Source organism: Protopterus annectens, chromosome 5.part0 (genome assembly GCF_019279795.1).
Source record: "Protopterus annectens isolate FY-2018-M chromosome 5.part0, PAN1.0, whole genome shotgun sequence".
Lineage (NCBI taxonomy): Eukaryota > Metazoa > Chordata > Ceratodontiformes > Protopteridae > Protopterus > Protopterus annectens.
Genome location: NC_056735.1, coordinates 1,131,922,747 through 1,131,942,513, shown reverse-complemented (window position 1 = coordinate 1,131,942,513; position 19,767 = coordinate 1,131,922,747). Strand labels below are relative to the sequence as shown.

The following is a 19,767-nucleotide window of genomic DNA, read 5'->3' as shown; positions in this document are numbered from 1 at the left end:
TACAGGCAAACAGAAAGCAATAGGAGAATTTTAAGTGAAAGACCTGCTCTGTTGGAGTTTTTAGCTGAATCTAGTACAGAAGCAGCTGTTAAAAAAGGCATAATTAGTAGGACAAATAAAATACTGCATAATAACTATAAGAATCAAAGGAAGTTTAAAAAAAAAAAAAAGGATTGGGAAGAGAGATTGGAAAAGTAATTTACAAGAAAAAAAATGGGAAGACATATGTATGGCTCCCAATTATGCAACCAAGTCCAGCAGGTTTAGGATCTTTGCTTGGAAGTGTTTGCATAGGAATTCTTACACCCAGCAGACTTCAAAGAATTTTTCCTCAGGTACATAGTAAATGTTGGAGGTGTGATAGAGAACAAAGATGTAACTGGGAACATGTTTTGGGAGTGTAATGAGTTAGCACACTAACAATCCCCAAAATGGTACTCTTTCAGAAATACTGGGTAAGTAAGGAAATTATTCTTTTGAGCTGGGATAGAGGATCTGAATTGCCTAGATATAGTAAGGCCTTATTAAGTTTACTTCTGTTGGCTGTCAAAAAAGCAATTACTAGAGCAGAGTGGCGCAGCGGAAGCGTGCTGGGCCCATAACCCAGAGGTCGATGGATCGAAGCCATCCTCTGCTAGGAATTCTTGTTGGGTTGGGAGGGTGGCCTAATGGTTAAAGTGTTTGCCTTACAAACACAAGGTGCAGGGTTTGAGTCTCACAAGGGACAATTGGCTAGGCTTAAAATGGCTCACAAGGGCAGTTAGCTTAGTACTAATCTATGAACCTATATAAAATGGAAATCGAAGCCTGCTCCAACTGTTTTTGAGGTATTGATTATTATAAAAGAAATAAAAAAACTGAAAGAGGAGTTTTTAGAAAAGGGAAGGAACAAATACATAGAAGTAAATGGAAAATATGTGGACAACACATGCATAATAATGCCAGGAGGAGTTAGGTTTAAGGGAATACAGGAATTCAAGATTTTATGTAATGTTAGACTGATGATAGTAGCCAAGAAAATATATCAGATGTCCATTGTATTTAAATGGAAAAATGTTACAATGGTTTGTTTTCTTTCCTGTTAATGTAGTTTTGCTTCTGTCTTAAGTGATAATTTAAGAAAGGGGTTTAAAAAAAAAAAAAAAGTGTCAAATCACTGACTGCTACAGCCAAGATCACCTGAGACAGAGAACTAACACTTTAGACTGAGTTGGCATCATTCTCAGAACTCTGTTCTGAGTTTCAAGCTCTTAATAAAACTTTTACGGGTCTTTTCTGTATCTAGATCCAGTGGTCTAATTAAATTTTCTTACATTTGAAACGGTCTTGGATGCAACACTGTCATCTATTCCTTCCCAAAGTGGTACACCTTGGGGTTCTTGCAGTGTCTCTCTACCACCCTCTGCTGTGCAGATATTCTTCCCATCCACCCCTTACTATTAAATCATCCTCCAGGGTCACCCCACTTCTGGGGAAGGGGGACAAACTCATGTTTGTACTTGAGAATTAGACCACACCCTATGTAACTGCCCTCTTCCCTCAGCATTAACTGCCTCAACCCAAAATTCTCCTTGTGAGGCAAGCAAATAGACACAAAAACAACAAACAAAAGTAAACCGAGACAGTACAGACAGCTAAAATGGTTAGCAAAGAGTCTGTAGAATATAAATAAGAAAAGAAACAAACGGGGGGGGGGGGGACTTAAATATTTTTTCTTTGTGGCAATCTAACACTGAATTAAAGAAATCAACAGCACTTTGTGAATAGAAAATTTTGATACCTGGCAGGAACTGTTCTTTAAATCCCATACAATGGGCAAACAGCAAATAAGATTCTGTGCAAATACGCAAAGTTGTGCACATGAAGGAGGGGCCACAAACAGACTATGCTGTCTGCTCAAAAGCAACCAATGTCATGGCTTACACAGCAATATACAGTAAATTAAATACAGGTTGCAACTGGGAGCAAATGCTTTATTTCCGGTCACAGAGATGTTCTCTTCTAAGGAAGAGAAAAAACTCCAGGAAAGGAACAAGCCCCCCCCCCCCCCCCGTCAAAAACAAAACAAAACAGAAAAAAAAAACATACATCAATCAGCTCAGGGATTACACTTACTTGGGGAAAGTAGTGGTGAAGATAGTGGCCACCATGATCACCAGACCCACATAAATAAAATTACTACACAGTGTGCTGCACATAATGTGGCCAGGAATAATGCATTATCTACTGTAACCGAAAAGGGATTGCCTCCTCAAACTGTAACCCTTTTCAAAAGTATATGGAGGTGTGATCCCTATTTAGCAGTACCAGTCACAATCAATAACTTTTTATGACAAGTGGGCAGTCAATAACAAGACCTGAAAGAGAAATTATATCATCCTATTAGGCAGGGGCACGGCATGTATTTGACAGCAACAATGAACCAGAACAGGTCTACGTAGTCAAAAGGTGGCAATCTTTATGTGTGTGTGTGTGTGTGTGTGTGTAGGAAGGATCTGCATAAAGGCAAGCAGCATTAAATTTAACGGAGGCATGTTAAATGGTCACCAAAATGGTTTGTGAAGGAGAGGCAGCTCAAGCACCCAGGGGTAACAAGCGGAGACACACAGAACATAACTATTGTTGGTCTGGGGAGGTCTGAAAGCAGTATATAAAAGCAAAGAACAGTTACTTGATCAGCATTAACCAGTCAACACTGTGGACTGTCAGGAAGGAATAGAACATGCATCTGAGAGCAACATGTTGAAATGCATTGCTTTGGCCATTATTTTATTTATTTTATTTTACATTTGTTAACCGGGGGTGTCTGACTGAACCGAAAAGGCCCTTTTTCAGCAGAGGCCCGGGGAGAAAAGCTCCACAAAGAAAAATTACAGATACATTTAGTTATTTAGACATGATCAGTATACACACAAATTACAAAAGGCATGTTTTTACAGTGGTATGCGGCACATCAACAGTTACAGTGGAGAGAACAAACAAAAAATTATTAATTTAAAAATAAAGGTAATTAATAGATTTGTGGTGTACAGCTGAAATTTGGAACATAGGTAGAATACATACATAGTACACAGGTACAGGGTCGTACTTTAAAAGGTAGGGAAGCAGGCTTTGTTTGTATGTAAGGTACAATTACATTTCCTTGACCACTGTTATATTACCTTTGTCTTGGCTTGTCAGAGTGTGACAATGCCTATGCCTGAGAACCACAAATTGAAATGTATTATTATGGCAATTATGTGCTTCATTTTGATCACAAACATCACAGATCTACATAGTCATGTGGCGATCTTTAGGGGTTGGGGAAGAAAGCAGTGAATGAAGGCATTTGTTATTACATGTGCTTGAACACTTAATAATTATGAATGTGCCTTACCAGGGAGGAAGTGACACAGTACGGGTCTGCAAGCAAAAAGCTGAGCTATATTAATGTGGGTATTAAAGTTAGAAAGTGGCTACATTTCAGGTTTGGGATGCAGTCATCCTATCAGAGTGACTCACCGGATCACAATTACACACTCATTGATCAGGTCTGCCAAAGCATTTGTGTTGGGGGGATCCAAACATGAAAAGATAATCATCATAGCTTTTACTTGTGAACATTTTATGTGACCTGTTCAGAAAAAAAAGAGGTGTACACCCTATCAGAAGGAGCATTTACTACTGGAACAGTGTGTATGGAAGTAGTAGACCCAATCATTGTGGTAACTCAGAAAAAAAAATAAAAAGTCAACTTATGTTTTGCTTACTTTTATTTGAATTCATCATCATCCCTACTGCAAATGTCTTTAGATTCCAATCACAACAAAAACCTGCCTATTTTCTCACCCCTTCCCCCAAAAAATAAACATGTAACACATAAAATCATAAATATGCTATATGTTTACAAGTAGCAGTACAGTTCTAGAAGCCTTAGAAAGAAAAGGATGTTAAACTGTTGGGCAATGTGCAGGGAATGGCTATTAAACAAATCTGAGGGAAGGAAACTGAACTATGAAGAAAAGGTGAAAGCACCAGAAAAGTACATGCTGGAAGACAAAAAAGCCATCAGAATGAAGTGATATATATATATATATATATATATATATATATATATTCAGTCTACAGTCATCGCACAACAAAAATTAAGTGAGGGGATGGACAAGATGGGAGAAAAAATATGGGGACACAGCAGAGAAAAGCATGGATGGGTAAATCAAGGGTTACTCAAGCACAGTCATGATTTACTGCTTAAATCTGTGCAGTTAACTTGAAAACAATTTTGCGGCAAGAAAGGAAATCTTACTTACAAATGGTTACCATTTATTAATATTCATTATACAAAAGACTTTGTTTCTAAACCAACACACACAATTTACACAGTAATAATGAGGACTCAAAATATCATTCATGTTAAAAAAAAATTCCATTTACATTAGCAAGACTAGATTTCTCACCTACCCCAAGGCTCTGGCAAAGGCAATGTCAGCAAAACGCCAAGAGCAGAACAGTTTCAAGAGTTAGGCAAACTCTGCTAACAACATTCAAAAACCGGATGCACTGTTTAAGAGAAAATCCTTAAAGTTGACCTGTTATTAGCTGTGGATCTTCTGCCTTCTTTGGTCACATGTACTAGTTTTGCAGCGATCATATTATACGTTAACCATAAGGGTATTAGTTAACATCTAAAGGGCTGAACATTGTCTCTCCAAGTTTATCAAGATGAAGAATGTGCCCAAACATGCTGCATTCCAGAAAAGAACAGAAAGTTTTTAACGCATGCATACATTTGAAATATAATCTTAGATCAGTACACTCATTAAAAAAATACAAAAAGAGGTTAACTAAAGTGTAGCCTGTTTAACATACACAGTGCTTTTTTAAAAAACATACCTCAACTGAAAGTGTCAGTAAATTAATTAGTTTTGACAAAAGAAATGATGTGCCTGCTCGAGTATGTGTTTTTTGCCTGACAGTACTAGCAAAACAATGTCAGGCTATGGGCATGTGTATGCAGCGTTATGTTGAGACAGTTGACTGTAGTTTAAATTGATCTCTGTTTTGTTGATGCACTTTGGTCAATAAAACAGAAGGCTGAGAGTTTTGCAAGATCATATACTTCTTGGCATTGGGAAATATGCCCAGGGATTGCAATCTCTGAGTTAGGACAAATTAGCAAGGGGAACAGCTGTTTTAAAACTTCCATGGTACAAACAATAGCCTGTTAGCATGCACAGACGTGTATCGATGTGTATTTATTTATGTTATTGTGCCCGTGTTAGCAACATTGAAGTTTCAGTTATTCAGTGATTGCTATCATTATACAGAATATACATACACGTACGTGCAAACATATATACGTGTGTGTATTTATATATATATATATATATATATATATATATATATATATATATATATATATATATATATATTTCACACACATTTTATATATATATATATATATATATATATATATATATATATATATATATATATATATATATATACACACACACACACACACACATATATACATTATATATACATATATAAATTTTATATATATTATATATATATATATATATATATATATATATATATATATGGGTCTACCTGATCTCGTCGAAATTCCACTTCGCCGAACACTTACTTTATCAAATGGTCACATTACTGGAATTTTACTCTAGGAAAAGAGGTGGTTGGCCACCATAGGGAAATTTGCCCTTTTACCCACTATAGTGCGATCTCGTTGATAGTATATTTAGTTGGGGGGGGGGGTTTGAAACCCCCCCCACTTAGGTGGGTTTGATATGCTTCGGAGTGTTTATTTTGAAATGGAGGCCAACTGTCACCTTTCCCGGAGTAAAATTCCTGTACTATGACCATTCGATAGAGCAAGTGTTCGGCGGAGTCATTCCGTGATTTTGAAGTTTGGTAAAGTGGAATTTCGACGTTATCAGGTAGACCCATATATACATATGCATACATACGTGTGTGTGTGTGTGTGTGTGTGTGTGTGTGTGTGTGTGTATAACGGGATATTTTCAAGCAGTGGCATACTAAAGCATTTTAAAAAACAGTGACTATTTGGATAAATACAAATTTAGGATTACTTTGCCAAAACAGCAGCCAAAAGGTGACAACAGGTTGAAATTAAACAATGACTTAACAGAAAAGTCTTTACCACAGAAAACCAGTTTAACTCATTGGCTGCTTTGTTGGCTGTAACACTTGCAGGTGGTAATACAGGTTTTAGGGATGGCATTTTCAAATTGCCTTTTTTAAATCCACAAACCTCAAAGAAAAGGTCTTCAGTAGGACTATACACAATAGTCAGTTCAAAGTCTTTCCTTCCAAGGTCTTTAACAATGCCTCTCTGAATGAACAAACTAATGTCTTTGGTACATGAATCCTTTCACCAACAGTTCTCTCATCTTCTGGGATCTGTTGGTGGTTAGTTTTGTGTGTGCATGTGTTGGCTGGAGTAGCCCTCTACATCTACAATTTTATCACAGTGGACAGGCAGAATGCGAGTGAGTTGACAATGTATAGAGAGACAGGGTTGCTGACAGTTACTGATAAAGTAGGCTTCCCTGAGTGTGCTACATAGGAGGTACTCACACACCAGCAAGTGGCTCACAGCAATTAAATTTGGAGAACATGCAATAAGCATGAACCTGATGCTTTTGTTTTGACAAACAGCAATACTCCATTTTCTATTTTGTCTCCTGTTGCCAGCCTTTGGGGAACTTGTTACAACTAAAGCACAGATTGGGGATCTGTTTCCTCAGATTTTTGCCAGGATTCAGTGATACTCAATAATGGATGTATGTAACTCAATCCAAGCTACCAGGTAAAATGTTTATCTTCTAAAACGGTCAACACTAACAGCAGAAACATATGTCTGCAAATTGTGTGTGCATGTCCCATAAGCAGAATGAACAAATGTAAGGGTTATCAAAGTCCATATGCAAACTTTGGGAAGAACTTTGTAAACGGAGTGCTGGCTATCAACCCTGATGGAAATGGCATACTAGCAGCAAAAATGTGCAATCAGCTTAACATATACCAAGAACTTGTACTAAATTTACTTTCTACTAACTCAGTTTATGATTCGACTGAAAGTCAACATCTAGCTTATTTACCTAATTGACTGCAGTTGCGCACACGTCTAATTTTTGCCACGGAACTAACTATTCTTTTTTGTTTATAACTTATAGTCTGTAAACAGTAGTAACTTTCTGCAAGAGTTTGTAATAAGTCATGGCTGCAAGCCAGAATAAAGTTAAATGCAAAGTTGATGTAGAAAACGGGCAATTTCACGACTGCTGTCTTAAGTAAAAATGCCAGTCACCTGTACCCAGGGTTGCCAGATGTCCCTATCTGAGCAGGACTGTCCCAGGATCAGCAGCTCGATCCTGGTTCAAATCCTGGCAAAACAGTCTCCTCTTTGTTTTTTGTTTTTTTGATTGGCCCGTATGCTGGCATATGAGCTAATAAAAAAAAAAAAAAAAAAAAAAAAAAAAAAAAATCGCAAATGGAGCTACTTCTGTTTAATGCAGAACTGCCTGATGTTCCGCATTGAAAAGAAGAGGGTCCACTGTGCGATTTTTTGATTGGCTCGTATAACAGCATACGGGCCAATCAAAAATCGCCAAACACAGAGCTACTTGTGTTTAATGCAGAACTGCGATGTTCCGCATTAGAGACATTTTTTTTTTTATCTTCACTTAGTGTGAAAAGACTTTTTTTTTTGACACTACCTGGCCCGTCAGAAATCATAACAACTTACTATGTTTTGAGGTGGCCTGCGGATGCATTAAGAATTCATATAGTGGCCCTCCCCAAAAAAGGTTGTACACCACTGGTTTAAAAGGACAATGTTAAACCCGACCCAGTTTCAATGAAGGCAAGCAGGCCTTAGAACCCCAGAAAAAAAAATGCATCAGATTTAAGTACAAAAAATTTGCAATGCTCCAAAGATATCTTTTTTGCTACACCATGGGCACTAACAAGACAATATTTGCTTCACTTTAATGTATACCATCCAAGGCAAAACTTGAAGCAAAACAGTTGTTTTAACAGAGTACTCCTAGACTGCCACCGCCATAAAGCTCTCCACCTTGGTACAATTTATAAACAGTTTCATGCACTATGTCCTGACCTAAACTGAAGGTTATGACTGAAGTAATACATGCTATTTAGTTATTGTGGGGTGGTGTTGGATCCCTTTACAGTAACAGCAAACGTAGTATTGTCCTTTGTGCGAGAGCCGTAGGTTAAAAGCTCAGTAACTGCTTCTTAATGACTTACAAATTTGAAAAGTTTTTAAATGAGTTACAAGAACCCAAGTACAAAGGCTACTAAACCCACTTTTGTATTAAATGTGCTTCATACAGTAAGTAGGTCAGGTGTTCCACAACCTGATGCCACAACTCATGGCACAGCCATCAAAGTTTATTACTGCAGGGCATATGAACACAACCAGATCAAAAGTATATTTCTTTATTGAAGATGTACTCACAATGAGCAAGTACAACTCTAGTGCTGGCCTTAAGATATGAATCCCCCCTGGAAGAGTTATTCTTAGTCTGCACATACATTAACCTGAATTTGCAAGTTTTGATAATGAAGTTTGGGTTCAAAGAGGAAGACCCCCTTTCAGAAATTGTTTTACCATTCTGCGCTAGGTCGGCATCCTGCTTCCTTAAAATAATGCCAATATGAAAGGATTTAAAGATGTACCTTAATCAAGGAATAAAGCTAGACTACACCAACAAAATTCCTGATATTAGCCATGCAGATTTTTAAATTTACAAACTGAGGAGGAAAAGAACATCTCTGCCCAGCTACAGAACCTCTTCCACCTAGTGTCATAGGAAGCCCATTCCATCCACCAAAACCTAAAAGCTAAGTAGGCAGATCTGGTAACTCAGCATGGAATACTGTCAATCAACTTTATCTATGTGACTATTTGACTAGGCACGTTACAAAATTAAAAAAAAAAAATTAAAGATAAAATAAATGCAATGGGAAAATAATACAAAACAGACAATTAGATGCTAGTCATTCCAGTAAGTCAAAAAAGGTATCAAAACACATTATGAAAAAAGGCACAAATTAAATTTGCCTTGGACATGCATTTACAGAGCTGCCAATGTAGTCAATCTCAAAGGGTAGGGTCTGGATAGGAAAAATAACTAATCCCAGCATTGTTGTTTCCATGGTGTAGTGGCTTTGGCTGTACCTATAGTCTAGACAACTCAGGTTTGCTCAATGGTCTGCAGTGATGATCAGGGAGGGATGGGTGTGAGCTGCTGATGACAACTTCCTGTCCTGGTGGGAGGGTCTTGCTATGAGAATTCTACTAGGGAAAAGGCCAACACTGCAACGCTTCCAACTAGGGGACTGTGAGCTCGCCTAGGAATGTACATGTTCTCTGGATGAATGCATGTATTCAGAATGGATTAAGCATGTTGGGCCTGTACCAGACTTGGTGGTTAAAAGAAGGGATGTTACTAACATACAGCAAAAACCCTGTAACCCCTGCTACATAGTGGCTGTAATCCCTTGCCTTCATTTTCTTCTACCATTTTAGTTCCATGTGCTTTTCATCTCCCACTGCCTACCAACTACCTCTCATCTGTCCCTGATTTTCAGGGACGTCCCTGATTTTGACTCCGATTTTAGCTCTGTCCCTCTTGATCCCTTCTAAAACGAGTGACTTTTAGAGGAAAGGTAACGGATTACACTTAATGAATAATGACAATAATTAAAAGTTATAGACTTCTTTTACTTCAGAAAATGTTTTTTAATTCATATGCTCTGATTCTGTCAATGTTTCAAGTTAACAGCACTAATATTTTAAAAGTGTCCCTCATTGTCCCCGATTTTTTCTTGACTTGTCCCCGACTGGTTGAGAGGTATTGGTCTTCTCACAATCTGTCCATTTTCCCCATGGTGCAGGCTGTCATACAAGCATCCACCAGATTTTTTTTTTTCTTATTTGGCTCTAGCCCCTCCTGCCAGTGGCTGCCATGCACAATTGCAGATGCAATGGTCTGCATTCACCTACAGGTATCCCTGCTCTAGTACACGCTCCATGAAAGCTGCTGCAAGCACACATCTCCAACCCATATAATGCAAGCCGTACACTTTGCTGGGTGGAGCATTGAAGCAGATAAAGTGCATGCTACGTCTTAGGATGACTAGCTAGCATTGGCTGCTCACTCCTGCCTTCTTCTGCCCATTTTCTCCAGTGCCCAACCTACTAATCAATCTCAGGTAATCTAGGATAAAGCCAGGCCACAGAAACTGTTTTCCATCTCCCGCTATCTTCTGTTACCAGGTAATGGGAGGAACATATGGGCTTTTCAACATATGGACTTGTCAATGATGAGGCGAAGGCCAAAAAAAGAAATTAACTTAAGACCATGCAATTTCAGTCTCAACCTGGGAACTGCCAGCTGCCCCATGGCAGCCAAATTATGGTTCTGACAAGGATGGTAGGGTAGTAAGAGTTACCTTAAACAGGTGGTGGTCTGACAATGTAAGATTTCAAACACTATGTAAAAAAATTCACATACAATTCTCTATTTACCAGGAAGCCAGTAAGAGTGACAACTTGATGGTGGTAATGTAAGAATTGTCCAGTAAGTTAATCTTGATGCAGAATTTTGCATATACTTACAAACTGTCAAATCTGGTGCTAGAAAGTCCCTTGGATAGGGCAGTGTAGTAATCCAGTCAAGGGATAACAAGTGCCTATACAACCGTATATGTCTTTAGTTGGAGTTAAGCGCTTAATGTTTGTGTGATATTCTTCAGGTGCAGAGATTATGGGCTAACAGCTGATAGAAACCTTTCCCTGAAACATTTCTTTGTGATCCTCAACCAATACATCCTAGACTCAATGCATTATCCCTGTAAACAAAATGTGGAATAAGAACAGGAGCTGTGGAAAACCAAAATGTGGTCTGAAAGTCTGTGCTGACCGTTTTGAATTAGTAGAATTTTAACTGATATGTGCTCATCTAGGAAAGAATGCCATCCATACAGCCTTTAAGAGGATCATAAGTTACTTACCCTTAAGAAAATGATATGCTTATTTGGGTATCATCCACACAACAGTGATACTGTAAACCTCTTACTCAAACTTAATTTACTAGGTATATCTTGCCACTGAATAATCAAGAGCTTTTTGGGACCACACAACAAAACGTTTGGACAGAACAGAATAAAACAAGTCCATTTTCTGAATTCAGCCAGAGGTAGGAGGCAAGCTACTCAATGTACTTGACATACACTTCATAACAAACCTTCAAGTGTTCAAAAAGGATCTAACATACAAGTATGTGAAAAGATGTGACAAAAAAAAAAAAAAAATCAAGGACAACTTGTTAAAAAAAAATCCCAACCACAAGCAGACTATTAAGCCAGCCAGGTGAGTGCAGTCTCATTATTTTGTATTTCTCCAAAACCAGATTCCAGAATCCATGAGACTTAAAGAATCTAATCTGCTTACTTATCTCCAACAAAAGGATGTCTATAATAGGAATCAACTGTTTAGAAAACAAAACTCCATAATGAATTTCATGAAGACTGGCATAATTAGACTTCTTTACAGTAGATGAAAAGACACCACCCTCAGACAGAAATGGTCAATTTTACAGAAAAAAGCAGAGTAAAGGGTGTTCACCAATGACATGAACTTTTTCAAAATCAAGGACTTCAAACTCAACTGAAGTCCAGAGGATCACTGTCAAAGCAAACTGACGAACCGCTGCACTTCAGGAGAGCCAATCTAAACATCAGATAACTAACTCACAATCAAATGAAGTAAAAGCCCTCCCAGAGATTATATGACATGGAACACACTGCCTGCAGACCATTTGATGACCTTAAGTCAGGGTAACAGCAGAGCTCTGGACGAATAATGAGCCTTCCTAAAGATCCTTCAAATGCTAACTTGACCTCGAGGTGGGTATGCCACTATCAGTGCTCCATTGCTCTCCCATCTCCTTTCATCAAGTGCTGCTAAAAGTCACACCATCCCTCTTCTCTCTCTATCCAACAGGGCCATAGGTTAGTACTAAGCTAACTGCCCTTGCGAGCCATTTTAAGCCTAGCCAATTATCCCTTGTGAGACTCAAACCCTGCACCTTGTGTTTGTAAGACAAACACCTTAACCATTAGGCCACCCTCCCAACCCCCAGAGTTTACATAAAGAGGAAGAAAATAATCCAAATCTGTGGTCACAGAGATGTTATACTCATATTTAGGAGTAAAAACAAAACAATACTATGGAAATTCCTTTATATGACTTATTCAACATCAGAGGGAATACAGCAACTTCAGAGTTGAAGTAGACTAAGTGGCAATCTTACCAAGAGGCTGGATTCCCCCTGGGGCCAGTATTCATGCTTGTGGGTAGCAGCAGTAACTACATAAACAAATCCAACTTTTTTTTGCTGGAGAAGCCCACTCTTTATAAAAGCCATGGACTTGTTATCAAAGTCTGAAGTCATTCACAACAAACCATTTTGAGTAAAAAAAACACTAAGTGGATGTGGAAGGCTATACACTCCTGCAAGAAGGCCTTCATGTTAAATCAGTGGAAAGTAAATTAAGAAATAATTATTCCCTACTGCAACTCTAAGACTTGTAAGTGCAAGCCCTGGAATTATATTAAAAAAAAGAGAAGGGCAAATATTGATAAAAATCAACAAAGGGAAATTGAGATATAGCTATCTCAAATGTAGCATATTTAAGTCCGCATTTTCCTCATTTAGTGTCATTATTCCAGGAAAAGTCTCAGAATATCAGATAACTACTGGAAATAACGGATTCATTCTTAAATCAGTTGCTATACTAGAGATCCTACCCTGTAGGGTTCTTGATAGTGTAGTACAAACCAACTTAATATACATGTCTTTTTTTCCAGCAAACCCAGTGTTTAGGGATGTCTGTGCACTAAGCTAACGCATTTAGTGACATTGACTGTTAACTGTAAAAACGTACTTGCCCGGTGTCTGCTGGCTCTTCCTCCAGCCACGAGTAGGCACCCATCGACAAGACAAGAAAAATGCACAGACTTGGCACTACACTATTAAAACAAGTCATAAGAAAATGTATAGGAATGTGCACTTGTCTGACTTACATGTGCAGCTTCAAAAATGTACAGTTGTGTACACTTACCATAAATGTAGATGTTTGAGTGTATTCACTGTTGCAGTCCTAACCAATGAGTTAATTGGCTCCCGGTAGCCCTTGATCGGCCAGAATACCAACGGTAAGTAAATATGACATCGGCTGTCATTGGTAGTTAAGGATGTCAGGACGTCCGATAAGAAAGGAGGCAGCCGACGTCACTTCCTCAGTCTTTCTTGCCAGAACATTCAGGAGCCCCAAGAAAACAAGGCTTGAATCAAAAATAAAGTAACTTTGGCAAAGAAAACCAGATTCAGCTTGCACCTTAGGAAAGGAGAGCAGGAGAGGACCAAAAAATGGGTAAGGAGGGAGGGAAACCGGGAATGCAACAGAGAATACACTCGAACATCTACATTTATGGTAAGTGTACACAACTGTACTATGTTCATCGCGTTTCACTGTTGCAGTCCTAACCAATAGGTTGATTACCAAAGTCCAGAGTAAAGGGAGGAGGTACCAACAGAATCAAGAATTGGAGAGAATGCTCTGCAGAACAGCAGTGGCAAACCCTGCCCTGGCTCTAGAAAACAAAGGCAAAAGGCAAATTAAAATGTTTTGTGAAAGTGTGAACAGAAGACCATGTGGCAGCCTCTAAAATTTCTTTAGTAGGGACACCCCTTAAAAAGGCTGCAGAAGTGGAAGCTGCTCTTGTGGAATGGGTTCTGACCCCTTCAGAAGGAAGCTTGCCATGAAAGGAATAACAGAAAGTAATACAATGTGCAATCCACTTGGAAATGGTTTGCTTAGAGATAGCTTTGCCCTGAGCTCCAGGGGCAAAACTGACCAATGACTGTGCTGATTTCCAAAGGTCTTTAGTCCTGTCCCGGTAAAACCTGAGCTGTCTGTGCACATCAAGAGAATGTAGGTTCCTTTCACCTCTAATTCGAGGATTAGGAAAGAAAGTATGAAAGTGTATGGACCGATTAAGAGTCAGGCTAGAAACCACCTTAAGCATAAAAGAGGAACTGGTTCTCAGAGACATGATCCGCATGGAAAATAAGAAAAGGCTCCAAAGCCATCAAAGCTTGTAGCTCAGAAACTCTCCTTCCTATAGCTAAGAGGAAGGCAGTCTTCCAAGAGAGAAACTTCTACAGTGGCAGCTGGCTCAAAAGGAAGAAGAGTGAGTTTCTCTAAAATAAAATTAAGATCCCAGGCTGGAGTAGGTGCCCTTCTGGGAGGTTTTAAGTTGCAAGCACCTCTGAGAAACATTTTCATCAGGGGATGAGAGAAAATGGGTTGTTCAAAAGAACAATGAGCAAAATGGCTGAAGCATGGATCTTGACAGAGGAAAACGAAAGACCACCCTGAAGCAAATCAGCCAAGTACTCCAGGATCAGAGGAAGAGTAGGCTGAGAAGAAGATTCCCTTCTAGCCTGGATCCAATGAGAGAATCTTTCCCATTTGCTAGCACAGGACTTCCTAGTGCTAGGCCTGCTGGCCTCCCAAAGTACGTTAACCACCTGCTGGGAAAGGGAAGAAGAAATGGATGGATTCATACAACGAGCCATGCTGCCAAATGTAGAGACTGGAGATGAGGATGTAGAATATTTTCCCCTTCCTGAACCAAAAGATCTGGTTTCAAAGGAAGATGCCAAGGAGGAAATTGGGAGAGAGTGTGAAGCAGTGGATACCAATGCTGTCTGGGCCAGTCTGGAGCTATGAGAATAGTCCTTGGTCTTTCATCCCTGATCTTCAATAATACTCTGGGAAGAAGAGGAAGAGGAGGGAAGGCATAAACTGACAGAAGCAGCCAAGGGAAGGATAGAGCATCCACTCTCCAAGGCCTTGCCGTGATGCTGTCTTGTGCACAAAAGTGGTAGAAGGTGGTTGTCTGGGGAGGAGAAAAGATTCACCGAGGAGTGCCCCAACAATGAATGATGCTGTAAAAGACTGCACTGTTCAGTTGCCACTCGTGAGGATCCAGGGTCTGTCTGCTCAACTAGTCTGCCAAAATATTGAGTCTCCCTGGAAGAAACTGAGATAGGAGATGCAGGCCCAAGGATGTAGCTGTGGACCAGAGAATCATGCTCTGTCTGTACAGGTGGTAAGAATGAGTCCCTCCCTGTTTAATGATGTACCACATGACTGTGGTGGTGTCTGTTCTGACAAGCAGAGTTCCTAGAGAAAGAAGATGCTTGAACGCTAGTAAGGCCTGCTTAACTGCTATCAACTCCTTTAGGTTTATGTGCAGGTGCATCTGCTGGGCATTCCAATGTCCCTGTATGCATCTGCCATCCAGGTGAGCTCCCCAGGCGTAGTCCGATGCGTCCGTGGTAAGAAAGTACAGTTGTATACACTTACCATAAATGTAGATGTTCGAGTGTATTCACTGTTGCAGTCATCACATTTGGGTTATCTGCTTGCAGTACCCTCAGTCGGCCCGATTATCAAAGTCTTGGGTCCTGCATCGGTTGCCGTCTCATCTTCCATGACATCAGGTAGTCAGGGGTATAAAGCATGCAGCCGACGCCATTACATCAGTTTTTCTTGCCCCAGATGTCAGGTGCCCCCCTAATGGGAAGCAATTAAATATATATATATAACAAGGTTACACCTCCAACAAAAAAGCAAATACACCAAAAAGCATAGTAAAAAGGAATAGAGGTATAGCCAAAAGAAGTCAGGAGGCTGGAGGGAGGGTAACCAGGACTGCAACAGTGAATACACTCTAACATCTACATTTATGGTAAGTGTACACAACTGTACTATGTTCTTCGTGTTTCACTGTTGCAGTCATCACATTTGGGTAGATTCCCAAAGCTAAGGATGGGAGGAGGAAATTAGATAGCATTAGGATAAGCTAGAAGGCCCTACTACACTGGAGTGGCAAAGCCAGCTCTGGATTTAGAGAAAATTGGCAAATGGTAATACTTGGTGAAAGTATGTACAGAACTCCAGCTAGCAGCTTCTAGGATGTCCCTAGTTGGGACACCTCTGAGAAAGGCTGTAGAGGTAGATGCAGCCCTGGTTTAATGTGGTTTTATCCCCTGTGGGATAGGTTTTCCATGGTGCTTATAGCAGAAATGAATGCAATAGCCTATCCATTTAGAAATGGTTTGCTTTGAAATTGCCTTCTCCTCTGCCCCTGCAGCAAATGCCACCAACAGCTGTTCAGATTTCCTGAGAGGTTTAGTCCTGTCCAAGTAAAATCTAAGTTGTCTGTGCACATTTAAGGAGTGAAGCATACGTTCCCTTTTGTTCTGTGGATTAGAAAAGAAGGTTGGCAAATGAACTGACTAATTAAGAGCCACACTGGATGCTACCTTGGGCATGAAGGAGGGATTGGTCCTGAGGGACACCCTGTCTGCATGAAAGATGATGAAAGGCTCCACTGCCATAAGGGCCTGTAATTCTGACACCCTTCTTGCTGAAATAAAGGCTGTTTTCCAAGAAAGGAATTTCAACTCTGCATTTGCAGCTGGCACAAAAGGAGGTAGAGTGAGTTTTTCCAATACAAAGTTAAGGTCCCAGGCTAGAGTTGGGGCTCTCCTGGGTGGTCTTAAGTTTGTGGCCCCACTGAGGGACTGCTTGAGCAGTGGGTGAGAGAAGAAGGGTGGTTCTGTGTTGTAATGAGCAGAAATGGCTGAGGCATGAATTTTGATGGAGGAAAAGGAAAGGCCCTTGTGAAGCATCTCATTTAAGTATTGAAGAATCTGAGGTAAATTGGGCGCTGCTATGCCCATCCCCCGAGTTTGGTTCCAGGAACATAATCTTTTCCATTTTTCAGCATAAGATTTTCTAGTACTAGGTCTCCTTGCCTCCAGAATGACAGCCAGCACTTGTTTACTGAGGGATGGTAACGGAGAAATCAGGTAATTAACCAGGCTGCCAGGTTCAGGGTTTGAAGCTGAGGGTGCAGAATCTGGCTCTCCTGCTGGGACAGCAGGGTAGGGGTCTGAGGCAGGTGCCATGGTGCCAGCAGTGACACACTGCGCAAGAGGGGGCGCCAGTATTGGCGTGGCCAGTCTGGTGCAATCAGTATCGTCCTTGGTTTGTCCTGTTTGATCTTTAGTAGTACCTTGGAGAGGAGAGGCAGAGGAGAAAAGGCATAAACTGATAAAATATTTCCAGGTGAAGGACAGGGCTTCCACTTTTCCAAGCTTGTTTGTGAGGAGTCCTTGTGCAGAATTTGTCCAATTGGTAGTTCTGGGGGGAGGCAACAGGTCTATCACTGGGCTCCCCCATTTGTTTATCAACATGTTGAATGTCTTTGGTTCCAGTTTCCACTTGTGTGGGTCTGTGAAATTTCTGCTTAGTTCACCTGCCAGTATATTTAGCTTTCCTGGCAAGAATTGAGCCTGTAGGTGCACTTAGTAGCTCAAGGCTGTGTCTCACAGAGCCATGGCTAGTCTGCAGAGAGGGTATGAGTGGTTCCCCCCTGCTTGTTTATGTACCACATAACAGTGGTGGTGTCCGTCTTTACCATTAATTGCCCTGAAGAATGTGGTCCTTGAAGGCTGTCAGAGCATTCTGTACAGCTAACATTTCTTTTTGATTGATATGCAGGTGCATTTGACTTGGGTTCCATTTGCCCTGAATGCACTTTCCTGCCAAGTGAGCCACCCATGCATAGTCTGATGCATCTGTTAGGGTTTGGGCAGCAGGGGGTAGAGTGAATGTCAGTCCCTTGTTTTGGTGGCAGGCCCCTGCCCACCAAAGGAACTCTGTTGGCAAGGTATGATGGGAATCATTGCTTCTAGATCCTGAGAATGTTGACACCATAGGCTTTTTACATACCATTGTAGTTTCCTCATATGCAGTCTTGCATATGGAATTAGGAGAATGCAGGAGGCCATGAACCCCAAGGCTTGCAGTATTTGTCTTGCAGATAGCAGGGTCTGTGTGGCCAATAGTTTGAAGTAAGCTGTCAAATGAACTTGTTTCTTTGGCGTGAGGAAAGCCATCTGGGAAGTTGTGTTCAAGCTTGCTCCCAGGAATACAATTTGTTGGCAGTGTACAAGATGTGATTTCTTTTGGTTTATGGTGTAGCCCAGAGAAGTTAGCACCTTTTGTACAAACGCCAGATGATTCAATAGTATGCCCTGGCTTTCTGCCTGAATTAGACAATCGTACAGGTATGGGTACATTTGAATGTTCCTTTGCCTGCAAAATGCAATGACTGGAGCTAGGCCACTTTGTGAATACCGTGGGTGCAGTAAATAAGCCAAAGGGCCGTGCAGAGAACTGATAGTGCATGAAGCCTGCTTTGAAGCGTAGGTATCTTCTGCAAGATTCCCCGATTGGGGTGTGCTGGTAGGCTTCCTTAAAATCCAGTTTTGCCAACTAGGCATCCTTGCCTTGCATAGGAAGCAACTGGTGAAGAGTTAGCATCTTGTATTTTGGGTTCACCAAAAAAGTGTTTAGGATACAGAGATCCAGGATAGAACGCCAGAAGTTGTCTTTCCTGGGCACCAGAAAAAGTCTTGAGTAGAAACCTTGTCCACTTTCCTCTTCTGGGACAGTTTGAATAGCTCTTATACTTAAGAGAGAGAGAACTTGCTTTTGAGCCTCTGCCCACTGATTTGGGGGAAGATCTGGCCTACTGTTTGGAGTTGGTAAAGTGTGGAAGTGGAATCTGTATCCTTGGGAAACTATATTTAAAACCCATTTGTCCTGAGTAATGAGTTCTAAGTTTTTTGCCTGCAGAGCAATCTTTCCCCCTAAAGGAGCAGTCAGTTGAGAAGGGCTTAAGTCATTGAGACAGTTTACCATGGGGGAGTCTTACTACTCCCTGCTTTGGAAGTGGGAGCCCCCCACTGCTTAGTCCTGTGCGTACCTTGGGACTGAAGCCTGGGTTTTCTGCTGGTTCTGGGTTTGGACTGAAGGCCTGGAAGAGGCAGGAAAGGACCAATTCTTAGAGAGCCAATGCCTACTAAATCTTGGAGGATGTACTTGCAGGAAATCTTTAACAGTTTGCACGGATTTAGCTTTTTCCTCCATCTTTTTAAGTACTTCTTCTGCTTTGTTGCCAAACAGGTGGTCCTGGTTTAAGGTAGCATCCAGCAATTTAGCTTTAACATGATCTCGCAAAGATTGCTCCTTAAGCCAGGCATGCCTTCTAAGTACAGACCCAGTGACAGCAGCCCTGCAAGATGCCTCTAGTGAATCAAAACCACATTGCAAAGTATGTTTTCCAATGTGTTCAGCAGAATGCATTAAATCCTGTAAATCCTTATTTTCAGCAGAGTTAGGAATCAACGTCATTTTCTGCTTAAGCAATCCAATAATATGCTGCTGATACTTTAACATATGAAACTGGCAGTTTAAAGCCCTAATGGCCAAGGTTGCAGAAGTGTATACCTTCTTACCCTATCTATCCAGCACCCTGGAATCTCTATCAGAGGGGGTAGGATTTTTGGCAGTAATAGCCTTAATGCCCTTGGGTCCCTGTGAAATGGTCTCAGGATCCGCAGTAGGATTTTTAAAGAGGAACTTGTGAGAGTCAGGAACCCTGTAATATCCATCTGGTTTTCTGAGAGCAGGAGGTAATGAGTCAGAGGCCAAGCTAGAGTCCAAAAAAGCATCAATGTCCAGTACAGTGTTGGAGCAGGAGTAAGAAATTCCTAAGCCTCTTTTTAG

The 19,767-nt window shown here is 40.6% G+C and overlaps 1 protein-coding gene and 1 non-coding gene across 4 annotated transcripts in view; one reads left to right on the top strand and one right to left on the bottom strand.

Annotated features, from left to right (window-relative positions):
- Window positions 1–19,767, bottom strand: part of LOC122801553 (LIM and senescent cell antigen-like-containing domain protein 1) — a 1,529,428-nt gene that overhangs the window by 1,252,823 nt on the left and 256,838 nt on the right. The window contains exon 1 of one of the 3 annotated variants that reach the window (XM_044070991.1): window positions 4,441–4,538. The exons of the other annotated variants lie outside the window; for them this stretch is intronic. The gene's annotated coding sequence lies outside the window, so the exon portion shown is untranslated. Of the gene's footprint in view, window positions 1–4,440; window positions 4,539–19,767 lie in introns of those variants that run through there. 3 annotated transcript variants of the gene reach the window in all.
- On the top strand, window positions 566–637 carry TRNAM-CAU. The gene has a single exon. It is a non-coding gene; the product is annotated as a tRNA-Met (tRNA).